Here is a 20,617-nt window from a genome sequence, read left to right as displayed (position 1 = left end):
CTGTGATAGCAGTACCAACACCTATTTTACCTTACTGTGCCTGTCCTGGAGCTACATTAATAAATAAACCATGGGAGAAACGTCACATAAGGCCTTTGATGACATTAATTTTTATTTTATCTTTTTTCATACTGTTTAGGGTGGTGGTTGTTCCGTCACTTTTTCAGTATCAGCTCACATTTTGGCCTCCTCTAACTACAATATAAATAATTATTTTGATTTCAATTAAAAATATATATTAGCTTATTAAATTGTGCTTATTATTCAATTTACAATAGTTAAGCTGATAGCTTAAAAATCCTCATTCCTTTCTGGAAAATTCTGACCGAATAAAACATAGAGGGGAGGAAAGAATAAAATGCAGCTTTGTAAGTATCCTTCTCTCATTCTCTTGCAATTAGCTGCCTGGAATTTAATTTAAAATATATACATACCGTAATATATAACTTTGATCATAATCATCAGTCACCAGGTGTAGGCTGCTTAGCACTGCACACACATCCTGCCAAAAAACAAGGTTTTCTAATGTAGAGACTATGTTTCTAGCACTTTTCTAACAGGTCTAATCCTTCATATTAGAGATGGAGGAGGGGACTTGTTATTGGGATGGGGAGAATTCTTATCAGAAGCAGCTCACAATAGAATGGAAGGCAGGCTTTCTTGCTTTCACTGCATTTTTTCTTCATTTGCTTTGTTTTCTTTAAAATTAAACTTCAGTAAACTTAATTTTGAAATGAAATGAAACAAAACATTCCTCTAAAGAAAAAAAAAAGTAAGTATAATTCAAAAGCTTTGAAATAGAACTGTCATTTCTTTTTGGATGAAAACAATGTAATGAATTTTACACAGATGTTTCAATTAACTTGAAGAAAGGAAAAACATCCCCTCCGCATTCTTTTTATTTATTTATTTATTTTTATTTCTTTAAATGCTGTTAGAAACATACTCTGCTTTCACAGAAAGGTGTTTGCTGTTCTTGGTACAGAAACAGAACTCTGCCCCTGTCCTTGCTGCCGCCTGTGGTAAGAAGCTACGCAGCTGAGTCTTCTCTGCCCATAAATACAAGCTAATTCTTGAAGTTGGCTGCCAGACTGTAGCCCTTTCCTTTTTTATGCATTTGTGCGAAGCCTGGGCACAAAATATCTTTTTTTTCCCACTTGTACCCCTTGCACAAGCAGAGGACAGGAAAGGATTGTTTACAACTAGGGATGTTGCAGCCCACTGGGGTAGAGTAGAGTAATGGGAGTGTGACCGAAGAGGGAGACATCCAGAGCAGTTAGCAGGCAGAAGGTTTAGGGCTAGCAGAAGGAATCACTTTTTCGCACATCACAGAAGTGTTGTGGAATGAATTGCCATCGGATATTGGGGAGGAGTAAAAATAATTCAAACAGGGATTAAAACAAGCTCACTGGCAGCCTATCTAGCTATCATATGCTAAAGTGTAGAGGCGATATCTGGCCCAAGAAGCCTACACGTCCCTGGTTTCCCTGGCAAACCGCTGAAAAGTCTCTCTCCGTAATTGCCCTGTTCCTGCTTCTCTTTCTCCAAACATCTGCTGCAGGCCACTGTCAGAAAATGCGTGCTGGGCTGGCTGGACCTTTGCTCTGACCCACCACAGCAGTTCTCGTGGCGTGCACTAAGGGGACAAGACTATCTCATCCCGCACACCAGCCAGCGAAGCTGACAAGATTCAGAAAGGAGTGCAAACGGCACCCTAATTAATAGTGATGCAAGAGCAGCTCTGGAGGCACTGTGCCTCCCTAAGACATGACATCTCCCAGAACTGGCACGGGAGTGATAGGGGCTCTACACTATCCCTGGAGCGTAGCTTGTTGCTTGATGCCATAGTTTAGTACTAAGTATGCGAGTGCATTTTCAACATAGCTGGTGGCAGAAATTGCACTTCTAAGCTGTCTGGTGGATTTATATGCTTAAAGGATTATGAATTATTGCAAACCAGTACCATTTGCGATGTTTTGCTTTCTATCCTAGAGATCCAATTACTTGAGGGCATATTGGATTGTATATGTAGTTAGAACAGGGGGTTGCTCTGGTGACTTTACATTTTCATTACAGCAAGTTAATACAGAGGCAGACTTCAGTCTAACAGACTCACGCTAAACTTCAGCAGTATTACTTAACCGAGTAAAGCTAAGCGTATAAGTAGGCAAAGAATTAAGCACATAACACAATAATCAGGCATCTCTAAGAATGCAACCACACCACAAGCAAACAAACCTGGAAGGGTATAAACCACACCTAATCCTGCCTGAATGGCAATGATTGTGCTTGAGCAACTACCACACAACTGGATTTGAACAAACAGTTTCTGGGATAGGAAGCAAAATTCATTGTATATATTACTGGCAAAGTAAATAAGAAAAGTCTGCCAGCTGTGCTTGAATAGTCCACCTGATCTCATCAGGGTTTCAAGAGCAGTGGCCTCCATTTGCACATCCATTTTGCATGCATTTGTTCACCCTGGTACCAACCCAGGAGGTGCAAACAGCATGTACCTTACTATGAAGGTAACAGAGGAGTGAGCAGACAACATGAGCCAGGCCACAGAGAGAGAACGGGGATCTGGAGGAAGGCGCCAGGACCTCTACTCCACCTGCATTCAGAGATGCCAAAAGTTCGGGTCTCAATTGTAGTGGCCAGGCATAGCTCACTGGATTGAACTGTTTTAACTTTCACTGAAGAAAACCCACCCTAAACCCACACATAAGGAGAAGGCCTCATTTCTGCATCACTGTGGGACCTACAGGGCTCATTAAGGACCAAGTTTTTTCCAAGCTATGATCTGCTACCATTTTGAAAGTCTATGAGAGGACACAGTAGGGACAATTCTGGCACAACTACCACAAGGGGAAATTTTCACTGACTGCATTTTGATAATTGAGATATATGAGGTATATTGGTATCTAGCTTACCTTTCTTTTCATATTCTCAGGTAAGGTCTTTAACGCTCCTTCTGGCTACTCAGGCTAGCCATACTTCATTCCTGGCCTGCAGAAGCCTCTGCCCAGCAGATTCTGGTTTTAATTACTCTAACTTGACAGCTGTTCAGAGCACCTGTCTTTCTTCATCAGCCATTCATACAGCTCTGTAAACAATTGCAGCATAACTAAGTAACGGGTTGTTATAGAGAAGACAGGCAGACTCTGTTTGGAGATGCATAGTAAGAGGGCAAAAAGCAATGGCCACTGGTTGCAACAAGTGAAATTCCAACTAGATCTAAGGAATGCATTCTCCACAACTAGAGGGGTCAAACACTGGATCCAGTTGTCCAGAGAAGATGTAGTATCTCAATCCTAGGGGTTCTTCAAATACCCAACTGGACAAGGCCCTAAACAACCTGCTATAACTTTGGAGATGGTCCTGCTCTGATCTGGGTGTTGGGGTAGAGACCTCTGGAGGTTCCTTTTCCCCTTGAGGTCCCTTCCAACCTGAATTATCCAGTCTATACTGACAGTCTGGCAGAACATGGAAAAATGAAGTATTGTATTTTTAAAAACATAACTTGACAAGTTTTGTGAGTTTTGTCTGCTTAGCTCTATGCCACCCTTTTTTTTTTTTTTTTTTTTTTCCTGCCCCTTTTCATTGTATATATGCATGCATACATATAAATGCTTAAAAATTTGAAACTTTTGTCTACATAGGTGGTTCCATTCAGAGCACAGTCAGGTTTTGACTGTATCTTATATGCTCACTCAGTCCTCAGAGCCAGTGAACTAAGCTTCTTCCAAAGGAAACTAAACTGGAAGCTCTACTGTGAATGCAATTCTTGATGTGGGTGTTGATTTCCAAAGTGATGTATAGGCCATACTATTACAAAGTCCTGTTGTATGCATGTGATACTTCAGAAAATTTTGCATTGCATGGATATTTGAGACATCGAGTCTAGGGAACTGGAGTGAGCCAATCTCAAACTTCCCAAACTACAGATGAAGAAGGCTGGAAGAGCACAGGCAGTGCCAGAAGGTTCTCTGAGTTTCATGTAGTCTGGTGGTGCCTCCACCCTTACCCTTACCCTTACCTTGCTTGTGAAAGCCTGAGTACGTTTCATAACTGCATGAGTTTCCTCAGTCACATTCGTATTTCCTTCTCAGGTTATGTTTCAGATGGAGCTCAGTTATGGGCTGCATTTCCACTCTATCTGATCAAAACTGGGTTATATCACCTCAAAAGACTACAATGACTAACCATCCCCTTACCAGCCATGATTCTTTGTGGTGTTGTTATGGTTTTCACCTTTCGATCCCCACCCACTCACCCACACCTGACACATCATCTTTGTCTTTTATTTAAAAGTATTTGGCCCTTCAGCTACAGAGTGGCCATCACTACTTCAAAGCACTCCAACCTGGGGAGGGAGAGGGGAAAGCTGTAGCTTCTATGTACAGAGTCTGCTCCCCAAAGCAAAATTAATCATCTGGAGGGGGGTGGGGGGGGAAGGAGGGATTTCCCATTACCTAAGGAGGAATTTCTAGTCTGCTGTGATCAATCCCTGTTGATCAGATATAAAATATAGATACTGAAAGACATCACTGTAAAACTCCAGGAGCTTTCAAGATACGGAGAGGGTGCCACAAAAAGCAAGAACAAAAATCCAGGGACTGCGCACAACTTACTTGCTAAATCTACAGCAAACTGGGAACACTGCCAGACCAAACTGCTCCAACGAAGAGAGGCATTTGCCACAACAAACATTCCACTTCACATCCTGGATCACACAGTTTTAAAAAGACATATTTGAGTAGCAAATAAAATGCAATGACAATATCAAATTTAAGATCAGAGAGGAATCTTTTAGTACCTGCCAGTCCTTTGAGTGTCAAATATGGGGAAAAATCAGAGAAGCTAAGACTCTGCTTTTTGCTTTCCACTGTTTGTGATGAAATGACTTATTCAGAGGACAGATACTGTGAATATGTGAGCTGTGCTATGACCAGCTGGCCTATTTTGGATTTCAGCCGCAATACACAGATGGAAAGTATGTTTCTAGATTGCATGATTTCTTTTTAAAATCTGCTTCTTTTTTTTTTTTTTTTTTTTTTTTTTTTAAACAGCAATTACTGAGGTTAAGGAGAAAGTGATGCAGTTCCTTTGAAGCTTAGAGAGAGTCCAAAGACCATTCAAACACCATTTTCTGAATGCTCTTCTAGAGATCTGCACATCTCTCGTAATCCTACTGCAGAAATCACAGCACAGGTGACAGAAATTATATGTTGTTTCATGGCTTGCCCTATGGAAAAGGCATTGAAAATGTCAAAGATATCACAAGGAAATATGAAAGCCACCATGTGTGTTTGCTGTCTTTGTCAACAAGAGCTACATTTAGTTCGGGCAGGAGTCTTTCATTGTCAGCACCTCAAGGAATATGAGGAACTGAAGAAAATAGAAAGCAGGACCGTTCTAGGTGCCTTGCAGCACTCTTAGAGTCAAGTTGTCAAAAACAATCTCTCTCCCTGTGCAAGATCAATTTGCATATAAACTGCACAGGCTGAATCAGTCCTCTCTTTCTCCTTGGAATGCTGCAGGACAGCATTTCTGGATTAACTTCCATTAATGATTCCTGTATCCAAGACTTTTGTTTCTTTTACCCCCCCACCCCTCTCTACTCCCCCCAAAAAAAACACCAAACACCACCAAACAAACAAACAAAAAAAAAACAACTCACAAACTCACTCAGATTACAGTTGCTATACCAATGCCCTATTTAAGACAGTATATTTTACTTGGGTGTTCATAGGGACATATTACAGGACCAGTATATGTGGTATATTCCTGATGCCCAAGGGGACATATTATCAAGCAGGTTTAGCCCTCCCAAAACACGGTGCTCACAGATAGCTAAACCAGAGTGCCATGTGAGATAATGGGAAAAGGGATGGTTCCAAGTGTACCTAAACACCTACTCTTCCTCCTTCCGGAGACAGAAAGCTCCTACAACAAGGCAGTGCAGAATTGCAGCCATGTCTTTCTTTCTGGCCCTTCACTATCCCCAAAGGGAACAAAAGTTCCTTCATCTTTAAGTGCAGGGAAAAAAAAATTTTTTTGAGCCTTTTTTTTTGATGTTCTCCCCACTTAGGGAAGTAGAAGAGCAAGCTCAGGCCTCAGTAAATACAGAGCAGACCTGCTTATACAACAGATAGATGGTTACTTCTTAAAATGATGCCCACATATATTCGATCCAACCATTGTTATTTTGATCAAGTAAGGTTTGTTAAAGAAAGATTTTATTCCAAAACCTGAAGATTTACTAAGCACAATCATTTGTCACCTTGTAGGTAAAACAAACACATAAATAACAGGATTTTTATTTTATTGTACAGGGGAAAAAAGCCCAGCATCCCCCTGGCCTCCCCTATTCTCCACCTCCGTACACAAAGCACTTTAAAACCACAGGATTTTCACTCACCCATAAACAAATCAGCGGTTTAGCTCTCTCTCTCTCTCTCTCTTTTTTTTTTTTTTTTTTAACTGGCAGGAAATGGTCTTCTCTGACCTGGAAAACTCAGCAAGTTTCTGAACAGATATATCCACATTTCTGGGTAGATTTTTTTTTATTTTTTCTTTACGAGATGTCTGTAAAAGTATTTTGGTCGAAGATATTGGCCCGTACCCAAATAAAAAAAATTAAAAAAATTAAAAAAAAGGAAGAAAAAAAAAGCATTGTAGCAGAAAATATATTCTTGGGATATGTACAATCACCTTTAGATAGTTTCATATTGACCCATTTTCTCTTTCTCAACAAACACAGATTGTCTTTCAGAACAGCAAAGAAACCTTGTGTGAGTATACCTGTCTTGTAATGTTTTTCCATGCACAGTGATCATGTATGCAACTGACCTAGAGAAAGCAAAAGATTAATTCTATATGATAAAGGATATTCTGTTTATATACTCTGTAAAAATGTGTTGCAATATTCCAAAATTGGCAGCTCTCCCTTTTGACAGACAGACTGAAGAGGAGAAGGCAGAGTATACACATAGCCACAGAAGCAATATATTTGTTCAAGTCATGTACCAAGAACTACCTTTTCTGTTCAATCAGATTCAACTCTTTTTAAATAATATGACAGAATTTTTGCCTCATGTTAATGTAAATAGGCAGTGTTCCAGATATCTCCACTGAGAATACCATTTTAAAACAAGGCAAACAAACAAAAAGCCTCTTGAATAGTTTCAATTTTCTAGAATTTGCCAGGGCTGCTTACTGCTAGGCAACTCTCCCTACAGCACTATTTTCTTGGACAGAGAGCCCAAGTTCCCTGGTTTCTTCAAGCCTTCTGCCTTGTAAGCATTATGCCCATAGAACAAGCAACAATACACAATTATTTGAAACGTCAGAACTAAACAAAACGGTTCACATTTTGAGCATCAGGTGTCAACTTCCCATAGTAAATCATTTGCAATTAACCCTTACAGCTGAAAAATCAGAGGAAAATTGTATTTTAAAACTTGCAATGACAAGAATTTTCTTTAATTCATTCAGTTTGGTATGGGGGCTTCATGTAATTTCAGCAGAGTTAGGAGAGCCACTGTACTATGAAGAGGAATGATTTCTAAAAAAAAGTAACTTCTCCATCAGATTCTTTTCCCCATGCCATCTTATAGGCATATCCAGTTATTTTTCTGCTTAAATGTATCTTTAAACTCCTAGCACAACTTGGAGTATTAGAAGTTAAAATAGACTGAAATGTTTTACGTTTTCCTTATGCACTTTTAACAATATTGCTTTTAAGATTTGAGCCAATAATATTCATGATAGCCCATTAGTGGACATGCACCTATTCTGGGTTCTCTTTTTCCAGGTACATACAGGAGCACTTCAATATATGAGAAAAATGAATAGATTCTCCTCACTTACACTGCCCTTATCAGTAGGCTTTTGTAGTATTTGCCATTATAGGACTCAAGTTCTGAAAGAAGGATTTGAGCCAGCATGTAACAGGCAACCCCGGTCTACATTTGCTTATTTTCTTACATATGAGTGAGAAACGAAGAGATTCAGAAAGCAAAATGAGGACTGAGAAATGAAGTCAAAAGTGCAAGGCATATATTTCATGCTGATGACAAGAGTGCCTTGTGGCTATTCTCACCTCTGTATAAGCCACTGGGGAGCTGTGGCACATCACTGGGAATGCTTTCAACAATCTTCAGCAATTCTCTTCATTGCAAGTATATCTCTTAGAACTGCTGTCCCCATACTGTAAGTTAACCCTAAACTGAGATGAACAGAGTTGCGTATTTACTAATATATTTTTTTCCCTGTAGAATAAAAGTATTTGCTTTTCCTGTAGTTCTTTCACTATTGGCCATTCAATATGATGTAAACCTGTCTACCAACAGGTGTTTGAGTCTTAGTGTCCAGTAGACTGGAAGTTAGGAAGCACACAATAGAGAAAAGAAGATACGTGCCAGAGCATGCTCCTGAAGTTTCCCTTTTTGATCCTTACACCCATATTTCTCCAGTCTCAGGCAGATGCACTCTCACGGGGCCAATCCCACTGCATAAACTACTGCTTCCTTGCAGGGATATTTTGCCTTCAGAGCTGGCTGTCAAGCAGCACTGCTGGGAGCGTCGATGCGGCTGTCAGGAGGTGGCACCATGGAGATACAATTGACAGCGCTGTCCCCAGGGCGGCCGTGCTCTTCTTTGTGATTGGCTCCAAAGCAAACTCTGAGTTATCGGTTATTTTTCCAGTAAGAGCATAAAACGCTAATTCTGGTTGCTGGTTGGATATCTGATAGAAATAGCTACGTCACTTGCAACAAAGCAAATGGAAGAAAAAGATGCTGTCACTACCTTCCAATACCAGGTGACCAAGGTGAGTGACATTGTGCTCCATCTTGTTCAGAACTGAAGGTGTAGATATTCCTACTCTAATTACTATTAAAAAAATGCATACAGAAAGTAGAAACCAGGTTGGGTGTTAGTAAGATCAAGCCTATAAAAAATAAGTTAAGTGCATTTAAATAAAATTAGAAAAGCCTGTGTGAGATACCCAGTGAATGATATGAGTACGACCTTGTTATACTTTCCGTAATTATATCACAGTTAAGGAGATGATCAGAAGAGCTTTGGTACAGTTTTTGAAGGACAATTAAAGGTATTGACAAATGAGACTGTGATTGTTTAAATTTTTGTTTTGTTTTGTTTTTTCTTCCCTCTCCACTTAAAAGGTCAATTGCAAGCCAATGACTAGCATGCCAAATCCAAAGACTAAAACAGGTTACTAGAGCAGGTTACAAGAATATATTTTGTTGTTTTCAGATCAGCTGTGCCAAAAAAAGATTCACAGAGTAATAGTCTGGGTCAGACACTTGTTACAAGGAGATTTGTAATTAGTTCTGAGAACTCACAGAAGAGAGGGAGGTGCCAGAAGATTTTAAAAAGACAAACGCGTGTTTTAATTGATGAATGGGAGGAGCAGGTTGGGGAAAATCACTGAGTTATCTTTTCTTCTATTTTCAGAACAAAAGACATGTAAAAAAGAAAACAAAAGGACAATATTTTAGTAGCTAGTAATAACTTAGAAGGGAAAATGACAAGTTTTCCTGTGAAGAGATTTGCAGTAACATTTCTTGGACTTCTTAGTATTCAACTTAGTATTGTAGACCTGGAAGATGGTCTGGAGAGCCTGCAAACTTAACAAGCACACAACAGCTGGAAATGACTGCTAGAACACAGAATAATGGGCTTAGAATACAAATAATCTTGACAAAATGGAAGAATAACTTTAAAAAAAAAAAAAAAAAAAAAAAAGCATAGGTTCAGTTCAGTAAGAACAACTGCAAATATTTACACTTAGATAGGAAAGAGGAAGTGCACAAACAAACATGTAGGGTGAATAACTGGCTAAGCAGCAGTTTTGCAGAAGTGGATCTAGGTAATACAGATCACAAGCTGAATTATGTGACAACAATGTAATGCTGTCATGAAAATGGCAAACTGTAAAAAGATAACTATGAGGAAAAATGGAAAAAATTGAGCGTGCTGAGAGAAATGACATATTTGACACAACAGTAGAAAAATAGCAATGGGGGTCTTTCAATTGGGGGCATATAAATATTTAAAAAAAAAAAAGAAAAAAAAAGAAAAAAAAGAAAAGAAAAATAGCAAGAGAAAATAAGCCAAAGAAACTGAAGTGGAATAAATATATATTATCAATTGTTTTCTTAAGGAAATTTAACCTATTGCAATTTCACTCTTACGCTGCATATCAGAGGTTAATATCTGAGTAAAGATAGCTAAATAGGCTTTTTTTATTATTATTATTGAATTATAATCACTTGAGCAATTATACAAGCAGGTGTTGCTGATTGAAATCAATTATTCCTTCACCTGATCACTATACAGCTGATAAGAACTCCAGATTGCTACACAAGTACTCTCTCAGTTGTGCTGAAGCCTTCTTGAAAGGCATTTATTAAGCCAAGATGCTCTGGAAAGAAACTCCACTGAAGGACAAGGACAAAGATTAAAATCTTCTAAGAAAGAGCATGCAGGCTGTGGTGTCTGCAGATCTTGATTTGATCATTAAGTAGCCTTGATACTTAGTTGACTGTTGAACAGAAGTGTTTTCCATATGTCTACAGGAATTTTCTCAGGCTTCTAGACCTATCGTTTAATCCTAGACCTTACAATCTCTGAAGTTTGCAAGAGTGCAATGCAATAATATATTTAGTGGCTCAGCAAAGCACAAGTTGAAGTAGTAAATAGCATGTATGCAGCTTAGCAGTAGGATAACTGGAAAAACACCAGGAGGTTCAGAGGCAGCAGAAATATTTTCCATGAGTGGCTCAAAAATAAGCTTGGCTGCAAAACCAGTGGATATAGCTGCTGCTCTAAATGGAGTACTGGTACTTTGTAGGAAGTCATAGACATTATCTGAAATATTTTAATGGGGTCAATACAATTCTGTATAGATGATAGTAAGGAAAAGGCCTACTCTAAGATAGTTTATCTACCATTTAACAGATATTCATTCTGATTTCCCTTTCTTTGTAACTTGAACTTTTTTTTTCTGGTCTGGAGGAAATTAAATGGGACTTATTTTCTTAGTAAGCTGGCTACATATTAGGGTCCATTAGTGCCCTTTAAAATTTTAATGTGCATTTCAGTCATTCCTCTCATTGATCATCTATTACAGAGCTTTGTATATTTGTGTCACCACTGTAGGTGACATTACACCTTTTGCTTGGCATCATCACACAGCAGGCTACGTATTCTGAGTAAACTTTTTATATATTCCTGTGAAAGTCCAGTTTCTTTAGTAATGTAATTCAGTGCCTTTGGTTGATCAAATATGCATAGCAGTCAGCAGTTTATGTTTTGAAATACTTCAGCCTCTAAAATGTAAGTCTATATTTCACTCTGGAGAAGCTTGCATATGTAATGATTTCCTTCTTCCTATTTGATACAATAATTTTGTAGATGGAACACCAATTGCTTCAAATGCTGGCTGTCCCAGCTTTATCAAGAAATATGGAATTTAAAAGAAGCTATCTGCAAGTTTTTTAGAGGAAGACAAATGTAGAATCATTACACTGTTCTTTCACTCCACTGCTGCATCCTGCTTTTGCTTACTTTTGTTTGAGTATATGTCATAGAGACAATGCTAAGTTAGACCTTAGCATGCAGTCTGAACACAGTTCGTCCATCCAGCTGCTTTGCCTTTTGAGTAAGGCAACACTGACAGAAAGCTTTCTCAACTTGATACTCTACATTCTTATCTCAGTGGATGATCTTTGTTGTGCAAAGATTAATGCTCTTGGTAAAAGCCAAAATATCAGCTGCCATAAATAAAATAATAAAGTAGTCTTTATAGAAGAATATTTTCTACGATGGGAATAATTGCTTTCGGGGACATAATTCATGAAGAAACCTTCCTAGTAGTTTTCTGGACTTCATCTAACCCCATCTACACCAATAGGCTCCGGGTGGTTGTAGACACAGGTTAGAGCAGTATCCTAGAGAATCCTTTTCACGTTCCCAAATCAGCAGTGGAATCATTGGTGGTAAGTATCGCTAGACTTTTAGACAATAAATATCCTAAAAGCAAAGCTGGCTGATCTTGCAGAGAGAAACAAAACATTCAGGGAGCGAGAATGAAGTAAAAGTTGACTTATAGCAGATTTTTTTGTTCCAAATGGAAATCATGATTTACATAGGTCTTTTTTAAGTATCAGTAACTTGGACAAGGATATAGACAAATCATTCATAACATGTACATTTTAGAATGGTCTCCATAAGTGGTTAAGTACCATAATTGAAAAGTGAAGTCATTATGTCAGGTATCTCACAAAGGTTAGGACTTTTTTTCAAAGACACTAGCTGACTTTTACAGATCATTTCTGGAAATAACTATTGGTGTGTATACTGTACTTGCACTCTTTTTGATAGTAAAAATTTGAGCTGCTCTGGGTGCATGTATGAAATGTATGCATTTCTCTGTGGTACCTCAGTTTATTTGTGTTACCAATTAATATTTCCAGGCTAAGTTTCCTTTATTGAATTTCTAAGAAGTATTTTCATAAAGATTCTTTAGTATTTGTGTGCCATTGATGAATACTTCACTCAGTAAGTTCTTTAGCAAAAACAAAACAACACAAACACAAATCTGGATAATATTTTCATTGAAATACTTTGATTATTCAACAATTTCCACCATGCATGTGAAGGCTGAAAAAAACAAGACTGTGTTATTTCTGTCTTATTAGAAAAACCCGACCTAACATTTTTGAAAGGAAGAACATGGTGTTTTTAGTACTGAACTGGTTAAAAATGTGAAAAAATTTATAACAAAAAAGTGTCTTGAACCTATAGAGAAATACAGTGCTTTCCACATCTCAGACTTTGTACCCCCAGCTGTCTATGAGTCTTTGCAACTGGCCTGCTCAAACCAATTTTGCTGGTAGGTATTTATTACTATAATTTGTCAACAGTCACCTCTGACTTGGCAAACCGTAGTTTCAGGGGTATTCTGTGGGCACCAAGCACTACCTGAGAATGTACTAGTGTGGGGGTCCCAGGAGATGGCATACATCATCATGGTTCCTTCTTGCTGGCTTGACTTTGATGTGATAATTTACTCCCTCCTTCATCAGTTTCTCATCCATTGAAAAGAAGTGTTACTGATTTCATAGGTTGTACCTCTAAGAAAATTAGCTTATTTTCATAACTCTTTCCCTCTAAGCCTGAACTGCAGTCTCCCTAAACAGACATATTCTCTCTATACAAAGGTTTGTACATATTTACACAATTTAATAAAACATCAATTTTTTAATGACAAGTGATATCATGCAAAGAGGTAGTAAGTACAAAGTCTATCTAAATTTTTTCTCCTTTAAGCAGCCTCCCCCATAAGTGTGCCATGTGAGTTTAGTTATTACTGGAGTAACAGAGACCATCAGATATGCTAGTAAAACTTATTAAGTGACCACAAAAGCTGCATTATATTTCTTCCTCTTCCACCATAGGAGGAAGTGTCCCATGTGCTCAAGAATATGTTAGGTAATCATAGAATCACAGAATGTTTTGAGCTGGAAGGGACCTTAAAGCCCATCCAGTTCCAACCCCCGCCATGGGCAGGGACACCTCCCACTAGATCAGGTTGCCAAAGCCCCATCCAGCCTGGCCTTGAGCACCTCCACGCTCTGAGCAGCCTGTGCCAGTGCCTCACCACCATCACAGTGAAGAATTTTCTCCTAACATCTCATCTAACTCTCCCCTCTTTTAGTTTAAAATCCTTCCTTCTGTCCTATCATTATCTGCCCAAGTTAAAAAGTCACACTCTCTTTTTTTTTTATAAGGCTCTTTTCAGTATTGAAAGACTGCAATGAGGTCTCCTCTTCTCCAGGCTGAACATCCCCAGCTCTTTCAGCCTTTCTTCATAGGAGAGGTGCCCCAGCCCTCTGACCATTTTTGTGGCCCTCCTCTGGACCTGCTCTAACAGCCTCACATCCTTCTTGTGCTGGGGGCCCCAGACCTGGATGCAGGACTGCAGGTGGGGCCTCATGAGGGCAGAGCAGGTGGGGACAATCACCTCACTTGTCCCTCTTGTCACACCTCTGTTGATGCAGCCAGGACGCACAGCTGGCTCAAGTTGAGCTTTTCATCCACCACAACCCCCAAGTCCTTCTCTGCAGGGCTGCCCTCAATCAGTTTTTTTCCCAGATGGTGCCCATGTCTGGGATTGCCCCAACCCAGGTGCAGCACCTTGCACTTGACCTTGCTGAACCTCATGAGGTTCACATTGGCCCTCACATAACTTGTCCAGGTCCCTTTGGATGGCATCCCTTCCTTCTGTTGTATTGACTGCACCACTCAGCTTGGTGTCGTCTGCAAACTTGCTGAGGGTGCACTTGATCTCACTGTCTGTGTCATTGACAAAGATACTAAACAGTACTGGTCCCAGGACAGACCCCTGAGGGACACCACTTGTCACCAGCCTCCGCCTGGACACAGACTTCTTGACCACAACAATCAGGGTGTGGCCTTCAAGCCAATTCCTTATCCACTGAATGGTCCACCCATCAAATCCATATGTCTCAAATGACGGGGGGTTGGAACTAGACGATCTTTAAGGTCCATACAACCCAAACCATTCTATGACTCCATGATATGATTCTGTGATTCTAATCACATCCATCAATCCACTGGCTATGCTGCTACTAATGAAGCCCAGGTTGCTTTTAGCTGTCTTTGCTGCCAGGCACGCTGCTGGGTCAAGTTCATGCTGATGAACCCCAGCACGCCCAGGGCATTTTCAGCTGAGCCACCCCCCACCCCGTCAGTCCCTAGTGTGTTTGTGTTGCATATGGGCAATAAAAATGGCATCCATCACCTGTGTGATGCAGGACTGAAACTTACAACCATGCATTCATGCTAATTTTGACCCCCAAAGGAAAACTCTCCACATGTTATGAGTGGCATAAAAAGTGTAACCAGTGTCAGAGGTTCCAAAACATTCACTGCTGATACTCCTTTAATAAGACAATGGAAGAAGATCAGGGTTACTGGGGCTGTTAGACTGCAGATACAGGAAAAAGACATTTCCAGGCTACATATATTGTTTTTCCACTCTACTTTATGACCAGACTACTTCAATACAATTCCAAGCTTAGCTGTCACTATCAAAATTAATTATGATGAAGCAATTTGAAACATAGAAAGATTTAAAATTTGATCAACAATTGCATTGCATTTTCTGTTAGGAGACCCTCTATAAGAAAAAAAGTCCTATGGGATTTTTTGTTTTTTCCAAAATATTTTAAATTTAGCTTCCAGTTCTGTATTCTCTAGAATAGGAAATTTTCAGCTCTTTGTGTTTAAGAATGTGTTTGAATTACAAACGTATTTTATTTTCAACTTTGTATGGTATATAATATATACATTAGTAATATACACTACAATTACAAATACAAAAATTAAATCATTTTCCAAGATTCACATTCAGACTCACCTCTTTCTTCACAGGAACCAACCTCTTGACTGCTGATGGAAAGTATCAACATCCAAAAGCTCTACTGAACATGTTGTCATTCTGAATTTATAGCTCGTTATTAGCTGCACTTTTTCCTTCACAACTTTATCAACACAGTACAATACACACCAGGATGATTTATGATTGCTGAGGGCTAATTAAAAGACACTGATATTACAAGTTAGACTAGTTTATGTCAAACTATGTTATATTCTCCTTTTTCCTGTCAATATATTCTTTCTCCAACACATAGAATTAAGACAATGGTAGTTAGATATACTCCTACTTGTTAGAAATCAATTTACATTTTACTTATTTCTCAGCAAAGAAATTCTTAGCAAAAAGCCCATCATTTGCAAAATAGCAAGCAATGCATTACATTTACTGCACAGGGACAAAAGCTGCAGAGCTATTTATTCCGCTCATCTGAGTCATATTATAACTAAGTAAGTATGATAGGGTTGGGCCCTAATTTATTTTTAAGTGATGAACAATATATTAGGGACTTCCTTAGCTATTCTTTAGTCATTAACACTAATACATGTCGAATTCTCGGTGCTTAACAGAAATCAATAATTCCCCATAGCATTAGTTCTGCATCTTTGGAGATTGGCCAGCACAGATTCTAATGAAATAAGCCAACCATGCAACAGGGGATTTAGGAAGTACTGCTATGCTGCCTACAATGACATTTTATTACTGATTAAATAATCTCTGAATCTGACTGTTCTGCAGTATTTTGCAACCTTCCACTAGCCAGATCCAAATCCTTTATGAAAATAAGAATAATGTGATTCTCAGAGAGTCTGATCTTTTGAAAATGAAGTCAAGTCATTCAAAAACAAGCTGATTAACTAGCTCGTTGCAAATTGTATTAAGGCTGTATTCAAGCCGTATATGCAGTGTCTAAACACATGTAAATACTTTTGGGCATACTCATTTTGAAAATCAGTCTATTCTTTCAGTAATAAAAACAATGTTTCACACTCATGCTTCACAGACTCTGCTGACATTTTAAAAAGTTTCTAAGTGGAGATTTAGGCTAGGGTCCTGGCTCTGTGAAAATCTATTCCTTCCTACAAGCCTCACCTCTATTATGTCTCTGAACCCCTACGGCAATAACAGCATTTTGTCTCTTTATCCAGTATTGTACACTGTCTGCATGGCCAGATCAAGTAGCACCCCTCCTTAGAATGGAAGGATGCTACAGTTGGAGCCTTTTCTATAAAATAACCCAGAGTGTGGCACTGTGCTGCACAGCCTACAGCATGCTTTCATCCAGCTGCCCTGCAGAGCTTCTCTTTCAGATGGGACAGACCCCAGTATCATAGTGGATCATGGTTAGCAATTTGTGTTATTTACGTAGCTTAATTTAATTTACGCATAGACTTTTTTTGATGGGGTTGATTATAGGGCAATTTACCTGGACTGAATTCTTCTTGAAATGTCTTATGGCACCTCAGACAGGTACCAAAAGCTACTGCATAGTCATTCTTTAAAAAACAAAACAAAACAAAACAAAACAAAACAAAACAAAACAAAACACAGTTCTTTATATCAATAGTAAGAACTGGAGGAAAATGTAAGATCTCAGCATCACCAAATAAATTAACCAGTTGAGCCAAATTTATCCAATCAGCTTAAAAATCAGTCCTGCCATTGTATGAAGCCGTGTACCACCATGCTTAGAAAGTTTCAGATATTTTCACTGGCATAAATCTCAAAAACAGCATATAGTTTACTTCAGGGGAAATACAGTCCATGGTATTCATGCTACATTTTGATCTACTAAAGATCAAAAGAAACCTTCAGAAACCAAACTGTCTTTTCCAAAGTGACTCTTTAAGACCAGGAGCTGTGTTGTAAGGCCTGGTGTGCACACTCTCATTGGAGAAAATGTTTGGAGATTCTTGCAAATAAATTGGCAAAGGGCTTTGTAAAACATATTCGTTGCTTTTTTATATATATTTTTTCTTACGAAGTTTAATATTACCTTGTCCTAGGGATGCAATGGCAGTGTTTGACTTTTGGTGTCCCTAACTGATTTGCAAATCTTGATGTCAATGAAATGTAATCTATCCTCAGGAATGACAGCATTATTTAAAACATTTGGGAGGAATTTTACTGTATTTGCTCCATAGACTCCTTCTTAGCCATAACTACAACTTTCTTTCTGGGACTTCTTGTCATATTTATGGTTCTTACCAGGAGTGAATATGGTTTGTATTTAACAGTTATGATGAATAGTTTTTATGCATCACAGCAAAGCTTGATATTTTAAATTTATAGTTGCTTTGAATTCAAATCATGAAATATTCATTACATTTTCACAACAAAAAGTTCTTCTAACAAATCATTTACTCAGTTCATTTTATATACTAATTTCATGTAGGTCTAGAATACAAATTCTGTGCAGAAGTGGGAACATTACCACAACAGGGAGCTGGCTACCAAACATTTGGAATCTGAGTATTTGAAGGAATAATGTGACTTTAATTATTTTTTCCTCATAGGCTGGGGTGGAGTCATAAATTCTTTGTTTAAGAAACACTGCTTAGACTCTTGAAGTTAATAGTGTTATTGTAAGCAGAAAATCAACAGTCCTTGCCCTGCTCTGTCCCATAACCTCTATCCATGAAAAGCTGATATGAGCTTCAACACAAATTTTAACTGACAATATTTTAGCATATTCATAAGCTTCAGACCTACTTAAATGATGTACTGTGTTTTACCTGGGTACGTCTGGTTTAATTTTCCTGCAGATATCCTTCTATAGCAAGATGAATCACCACAGAATGTTGTCTTATATGAAAACGCAGAATAAATGGTTTCATGATTCTTTACCAGACCCTGAAAATACAGAAGCTCAAATTGCATATTGTACCACTTGGCTTGGTCTTTGACAGTGCATGGAAAGCTGCAGACTTTTTCCATATCTAGCCATCTGATGCTGGCAATGCTAGGGTACAGGGGGAATACGGGGAATTTCACCTCTGTTTCTGATTTCCACCACTGGTAATGGCCAGGCTAGGCACAAGCACACAAACAGCAAAGAATTGTTAATACTTCCAACGGTTGGCCACCACTTTAGTTCAGCCATTCATATCAGTAGTTGGAGATGAAAGTAGAAAGCCTATAAAATTTTGCCATAATTAAACATGACAGCACTTAAAGCCAGTGACTGATTATGCATATTCTTATATGTAAGATTTAGAAGGATCAAATTTTGAAGCTTGGATCATGATTTCTCCCCATAAACTTGCATGGATCAGTGAGCATCAAAACTGATCCAACAGATATCAAATTGATATCAGTGATCTATCAAAATTGCTACCATTCTGGGAGCGGATCAACAAGAAAATCTAAGATGTGTATTCAACAGTAGGTATAGCTCCTAGCTACCTCAGTAAGAGTACTAGACTTGTTTATGTATTACAATTTCTATATTTAATTATATTTCAATAATAAAAGGTTTTATATATTTTCAGTCAGACAATGAAAGAGAAAATCAGCCATTTAAATTCAAAATGAACCCAATGTCTCTCTTCTTAACATATCAAACCTAAAAGGTTTCACTTTTTGGATTTTCATTTTAATATTAAAAATTTTTCCAAATTAAGTTTAGAAAAATATTGTGATGAAATTATTTTTCATTTCAAACATAAATTTGCTGTTAAAGGATTTGAATGAAACAGTCTGTTTCCATGTTTTCTTCAGACTTTTATCTGACATGTTTCAGAAATTCTGATTGGGTAAGTTATTCAATCATTTTAAAATCTGAATTATTTTTAATTACTAACATGTCTATTCACAACTTTTGAAAACATGCTTGTAAAAATTGCTGTGCCATGTAAAATGCAGCTTGAAGTACATTTATCTTTATTTTTAACTAGGCATTCTTTAACTAGGCTTTATTTTTAACTAGGCATTCAATACAGATTAGCAGTTATGCTTGGTCTGCAAACTTTTTAGTACAGGGCTCTGTCCTTTTCCCCAGATCTTTATCCCTTTGACTATTCTGTGGGTAACAATGAATGCAACCAAAGGAAAGAAAAAAAAAAAAAAGAAAAAAAAAACCACATTACACAAATAAGACAGAATACATTCATTTAATTTCTGTGATGCAAATGTTTTTAAAATCTGAATCATGATTTCAACACTTTAATGTGTCAGTGAAAGAATCAAGCTATGTGTTTGATAGATTTGCTGAAGACAGAGCCTGACCACTACCCCTTTAGGCAAATCCTTAAAAGATCAGCGTTAGTATCAGATCCAGACAAAGTGTTTCCAGCTACAGGATACTATCAAATTCCATTGTAGACTCAAAAAGCAAACGAAATGCTGATAAAAATAAATAAAAGGTTGTTAATTAAACTAGTAAAATAAGGGGGAGAGATTACAAAGAAAAAACATTTTTAAACTAATTCTGAAGGATAAACTGGGAGAGAAAACTGGAAATTCCATCATTAGACAATAGAGTATGCAAGAGCACAACCCTTAATCTCTGCTGTTTCTTCAGTATAAACAAATCTGCTGGTTGCTAGCATTATTGCTGAAAACAGATCTCATCAAATTGTACACAGAGAATAAGTTTCATGTTTTAGAAATAAAGCTATTGCTACCATTATATGTCTTTCTCTGGGAGACCCACATTTAAGTCCAGATTGAAAACAGTCAAAGACACAGTTTCTTATTAAGTAGTCAACAACCTGAAGGCACTGCTTTCTCTAAACCCTTAAAAAAAAAAAATAGGGAAAGGGGTCCAGAAGGCAGGATCTAATGTAATTTAAAACTGGAATTACATCAGCAGTTTCAAACAGATGGCAGAATGTGGAGATAAATGTGTTAGCTCCTTTAGCTTATTTGGTCTCTCCATTGTTTGCATCATTGAAAGCAGGAATAGTTTACAATTTAAAAATATAGTAGGTATTATACATTGGAAAAATGGACATTCACCTACTGAGTGGAAGGAAGTAGGATTAAATTAATTTGCCATACTTTAATGTACAGTATCTGGGATGCTTTAGGCAAGTCTGCAAATAGGTTTCCTAGGAAATGAGATGAACAAAAATATAATGACCTTGAAATTATACCCCCAAATGTCCCAAGTATTTAGCAACC

Source organism: Aythya ferina, assembly GCF_964211825.1.
Source record: "Aythya ferina genome assembly, chromosome: 2".
NCBI classification, from domain to species: Eukaryota; Metazoa; Chordata; class Aves; order Anseriformes; family Anatidae; genus Aythya; species Aythya ferina.
The sequence above is the reverse complement of the archived record's forward strand: the minus strand, read 5'-3'. Positions refer to the sequence as shown.